Source organism: Trachinotus anak, unplaced genomic scaffold (assembly GCF_046630095.1).
Source record: "Trachinotus anak isolate AG129_WGS33_773 ecotype Australia unplaced genomic scaffold, CSIRO_AGI_Tana_v1 ptg000028l, whole genome shotgun sequence".
Classification (NCBI taxonomy): domain Eukaryota; kingdom Metazoa; phylum Chordata; class Actinopteri; order Carangiformes; family Carangidae; genus Trachinotus; species Trachinotus anak.
The window spans coordinates 16,205,001-16,210,964 of NW_027273879.1; the positions used below are offsets into that span (position 1 = coordinate 16,205,001).

Consider the following 5,964-nt stretch of genomic DNA (forward strand, 5'->3'; position numbering starts at 1 on the left):
GGGCTAATACCACCGACATGGTTTGTCTCACACTTGGTACCCTCTCTAAGTACCAAGTGACAGCAGATATTGAAAGAGCAAAATTCATTTGCATATATTGTGCTGGAAGTTTGGTGGGATAGCCATAGTGTAATGTTATAGTGCCATGCTTATTCAGTGTTCAGCATTATCTTTGACCCAACACCAACAGCAGTGGCTGACAGTAGAGGTCATCTACTTTGCATGCACTTAACTCACTTGAATTATAAATCATGGAGAAATCCAATTCATCATCTATCTAAAGCAGCAGGGTGCAGTGGCAATTGCAAATCAATTGCATCTTCTCAATGAATTCTCAAATATGTAATACTCAACTGAACTAAGATTTTTATAAATGACATTCTGCAGATATAAATAACATGTTGATTAGATGACATCAGTTAATACCTCCCAGGCATATGTTCCAGTATAGTCAAATACAATGTATTACATGCAGCACAAGGAAATCCATTCAGAGTTTTTGTTGGCGATGCTGAGGTTCTGTGGGATGGCAAATCACAAGGCACACATCAATCAACTCCACCCTTTCTGAATCTAACAATGACTTTATTTTCACAGTTTCTGTATTCTGCCGCCACAGTGACAATGATTTCCCCTGACAATCCACAATATATTGCGGAAAGGAAACCATGTGATTAGCAAAGGCATGGCGGCTCCATGTTCCCGAACCTCTTTTGCGGGGAGGTGAGTCAGGAGGAAAGTTTTTTTTTTTGTTGTTGTCGTGTTTTTTTATGAGCGTACTTTAAAACCCTTCTTAAATTTGCAGAAATCTTCTACAGCAGCTTTAATCAAACTATCAATGTATTAGTTACTGTTTGCAAAGTCTGGATTACAGTGAACATGTGAGTACATATTGACACTGTGTAAAGGAATTAAATGTTTTCGTGATGACAGATGGAGTATTGTATGGAGACTGAATTGAGAATGATTTAATCAAACATTGTGATACAATATGAAAAACATTTGATTTGCTATCTTGAGACATTATTTACACACTGGTATGTTGTCATTGATGACAGAATAATTATATGAATATCTAATAGGGATGTGTGTATTAATTATAAACTAATGGCAGTCATAAATCCAGCATCCAGAATTTCTGAGGATTTCTAAAACTGACAATAAAAAATGGAGGTTCAATTTTGGGGTGAGGGTCAGGCTCAGGGGTCATTATGACGGTTATGGTGGAAAGGATCAGCACAGAAATAAAGCGTTTGCCTTGGCAGTATAGGACAGTAGAGTCCAGCTGTGAAGTTTTATTTTGTGACTATGAGTCCTGAGGGAGCCAGAGTGGAGCAGAGCTGTGTTCGGGGCCCGTTGGCAGATCTCCCAAAGCTTCTGCGTGGTTGATATAGGGCCAGGCTATCGGCTGTGACAACTCCTTATTAAAATCTAGTGGGTTTGTCCTTTTTCTCCCTCCCCTCATCTCTCCTTCTCTTCCTGTTTTTCTCCCTCTGTTCTCTCCCTCCACCTCGACTATAAGGGGAGCTGGGGGACTGGAAGAGGACATAAATCCACTGAGCCGCTCCAGGCAAGGTCTTCATCAGAAGCTCATTTCTCATCATTTTACCTAAAGTCAGCAGTCTGCCTGTATAATTACACCAGGTTTTTAGTGAATACATCTCCAGGAACCCTGTGCTCGCGCTCCCCATTGTTGAGTTATTTTGCACAATAAGTGGTTCGGAGGAGAAGAATCGCTCGGATGATCTGTGACAGAAGAACAGCGGCTGCAGAGAATAAGAAAGAAAAGAAAATCTATCTCCACTGCATTAAACATGAAATGGTGTCATTATGTAAAATTGCAATAAATTATGAAAACGGCATACATCTTCTATGTAAAATATGCTTTAAATACTGCATGGCCACCAAAAATCTTGCATTTGTACACCTGTCTGTACAATGTAACAAGCCTTTGTTTTATTTTTAATCTGTGTGAGACTTTTCTGGCATTGACAAATTGGAAATACAAGTTGACTACAAAAGAAAGAAAACTGAAATGCATGCATGACAGGTTCCCCCTCCAGAGTTGATGACTTTGCACTCACCCTTTGTCCTTGTTTCATTAGTAATTATGCCACTGAAATATTAATTTAGTATTTTTAACTAGCAGCCATTAGAGCCTTGGGTTATAATGTTCTGTCAGGAAGGTCAAATCAATTGAACAAATACTAATAGTGACCAAGACAGTGGTTATATACGGTGTGTTTGACTGAATTAGCCCACACTATAAAGCACCAGTTCGTGTGTGAGTGCGCATATGTGTGGGTTTGTTGAGATGTGACTTTGCAGTGATTAATGTCCTGCGTCCCCACTCTGTGAGAGGGAGATAATACAGGAGGCTGTGGCCTTTGTGTTCTCAGTTTGTGTTAATGCCTGCACCTATCAGGAGATTTTAAAAGGCTGAAAGAATCACATTTGCCAGAGTCTGTTTTTGGATAGGCTGCAGCGAGCGGCGCCCACAGAATAGAAAAGGAACTGAGGAGTGTGTACAAATATAAAAGGAAAAGAAAATACAAAAATTATTTAATCACTGGTACCACATATGCTTATTTGTTGTGCCCTTGGTCATTTGCACTTCTATTTGGCGTTTATTTTATGTACATATCATAACAGCATGCTGTGCTTAGCAGAGCCTACAATTAGTTATATTTGACATTGTTTATGTTCTAATTTTAGCTTCTCAATTTTTATATCATTAATTATTGAATCAGATATTGGCCTTTTCACAGAAAACCTTTGTAAATGCCACAGCAGGAAAAACACAGGTGTAAACAATAGAAATAAATACAGTGATTTCCCATTTTCTGAAGTCTGACCTGCCTTGGATTTTCATTCTATCAACTATAACAGACATCTACTCAAACATTTAGTAACTTTTCTTTAATGGGCAATTCAATTGTATGTTCATAATAAAGCACTGATTATTAACTACTAAATAACCAAGTGAAGGGCACATTATTTGTCTCTCTGTCTCTTTCACTGAACAAGAGGAAACAAAAGACTGTAAATTCCACCGGCACTGAGACAGATATCTGAGACTTATCAGTCAGTCAATCAGGCTGAAAATTGACCTTTTTCCAATTGATCTCTAATTGTTATTACGACACCTCTGCTTTTCCTACTATGACAAGTGAGAGTGTCTGTGCTGTGAAAAAGACCTGTTGTTATGTCTTAAAATATGCACTCCCTCACATGATCTTTAATATCCATATTTATTCAGCCTGGTTTTCACAGTGTCTCTGGTGTTTTACATAGGTGGTTCTGCTGCTATAACTGAATTTTCCTCTTAGGGATAATAAAGGTCAACTTGACTCTCGATCTTGACTCTTTGCAGATAATTTACATTTTATTTTGAAGGATTTGCACTAATTGCTCCGAGCTCTGCATATGTATTCATTGCACTGTGGTCAAGTGCATTTTCTGCACAAGCATGCTAAAAGCAAATTGTTCCATAAGATTAAGTCACTGGAATTAAATCATTTTCCACTAATTTCACACTGTGTAGATTTTGTCCCACAGTGCAGAAATCTCTGAAGACCAGCCTAACTTAACAAGTGGGCATGTTTTTTTTTTTTTTTTCCTACCACCTACTGAAAGCAAGCATTTCTGCTTTACTGACAAATGTGCAAGGAAAAAAAAATAAATAAAAAAATAAATAAAAACAAGAACAAGCATTGTATAATACACTGCAACAAAAAGAACCTCCCCAGCATCCCCAGAGGAGTGGGAGAGGAGAAAACTCTCCCTCTATTTTCACCACTGTTCACTGAAGTTAACTAGACTGCTACTGCTGGATACTGTCATAAAGGGGATTGCGGAGTATTGTTGACAAATGAGAATAACATTCCAGTGAAAATTACATTTAGTAAGGCTGAGATCTGTCTTGTGCCTAAAAGTTAAGGTTTTGTATTTATAAATCCACCACAATGGCAGCAAGAATTTCAATTCCCTGACTGCCCTGCAAGTCAGTCAGTTAATGTAGGTAAGATATTCAAGTTGTTTTATTTGCTTCAACCTTAACATACAGTCCACAACAGTTTGGTTAGGTTTCGGAAAAGATGGTGGTTTGGGTTACAATAAGGACTTCCTTCAGGTTAGAAGATCTGTGTTGTCATGGTTAAAAAGAATAAACATGCATTTAAGGTTGTGGAGCAGTCATGGTTAAAAGACAAAGTTTCCTAACAATGAAAGATGACTATGGGTCTTAATAAGCTGCTTGCACAGATGAAACTATCGGGTCATTTTTTAAAGGAGGACAGTCTTGTATTTTTAAAGACCCCCTTTGATGAATATCAAATTTTTAACTTTGTTAAAAGGTTAAAGGTTAGATTTTTTAACATATCAATATGATGTTTTTTTTGTTTGTTTTTTTTTAAATATAATACAAGACACATCATTTTGCAGTAGCACAACCTGGTCTTATTTAACAAAAAAATCTAGCAACAAAAGCAGGAAGTTGGCATCACTGCAGGCTGTAAACACCGCCCTATTAGAATATGTTTGCGCCAATTCATTTTGAAAGACCAATGGCCAATGGGGAAATTCCTACTCTGTCAAGTGGCATTTGGCTGAACAATGGTGGAAATATGATCAATCAGGTATGATCACTTACTCACTCAGTCGGTGAGTTAGTCAGTCACTCACGGACATTTGCCATTATAGTGTGGTTGTTGCGGCCAAAGAAAGCCAATGGATTTTCAGACCCAGCCTGTATATATGTATGTATGTAAAATGGAAAAGGAACAGAAGGAGAGGAAGAAACAAAGTCAAACTATTCTGTTGGATCAACATATAAGATATTTGGGCTGAATGTCAACCAGAGAATGCTCAAACATTTACCACTTTCAGAGTGAAACACTCCTGAGCCTTGGGGACCTTTAACAGGTGTGCATGTCAATGTTTGTAAAAGCAGACATTTGAACTGGGCAGAAGAAATAAAGGCAAAGGAGACATAAAGGTGAAGAAGTAGAAAAAGCTGTGAAAAATACAAAGAAACAATGATAGGGAAGAAGAAGAAGCAGAGAAAATAAAATAAACAAACAAAGATGGTGAAAACACTGGCAAAGAAGATGAGAAAAACTGAACATAAGAAAAAACTTCTAAGGGTAGACAGTTAAGGTATAAGAACTGCAATTACAGTATTTCCCGATTCAGGAGAAGAAGAAGAATAGTTCAGAAAGGAGAAATTAAGTTCCCCCAGGCTTCGATGTCAGTGGTGCTCTGAGTCGACAGCGTTGTAACACAGAGAAGCGCTTTTCTCCTCATTCCTTGATATTCTGCTCTGGATAATGCAGCATAGTGTGTTCCAGAAAACCTGAAACACCAAAGAACACAGTGACAGTAAGAACACAGTTCACTGCCATTCAGCCACGACTGAAAGAGATCTGCTGATGGTGTTCAATAGTGAGAAATTAACATAAATGATCATTTTATTTTGAACAAGAAAACAGATGTATTCCAATTGTCTGACATAGTTTTCCCCCTGTTGATGGTATTTGCGTTGGTTTTCAGGCCACAAAGGGTGACAGTGACACATTAAAATGAACTTGAAATAATGCAAAATCCATAATTAATGAGAGAAATAAAATAATTTGACCCAGTGACATTCTTCAAAATATTTTCTTGGTGACAGATGAATGTTATAATTTCAGTTAGTGTGGGTGGGATAATTTAATTTCAGAAAAAAATTTAGAGCTCTGAGCCAGTCTGGGCTGCACATAACAAGTAAGGTTGTCTTTTATGCTGCAGGAAATAATTATTGATAGAGACTGAGTCAGGTGGTTTGGGCAGTTTTAGGTTTTCTAATAAGCTTTACTTATGGTGAAGTTAGAGTTTAACATTCAGTGTCTCGAGTGGCTTAGAGCTGTGACTAGGTCTAGTTATATCATCACTGCTCCACCACTGTAATCTCCATATAAACTCACT

General features: G+C 37.7%; 1 long non-coding RNA gene across 1 annotated transcript in view; it reads left to right on the plus strand.

Annotated features, from left to right (window-relative positions):
• LOC139611185 (uncharacterized) overlaps positions 1-1,852 on the plus strand; it is a 3,587-nt gene extending 1,735 nt beyond the window's left edge. The window contains exons 2-3 of the long non-coding RNA XR_011686272.1: positions 598-723; positions 1,523-1,852. This is a non-coding gene — a long non-coding RNA (uncharacterized lncRNA). The remainder of the gene's footprint in view (positions 1-597; positions 724-1,522) is intronic.
• Positions 1,853-5,964: the final 4,112 nt, after the last annotated feature.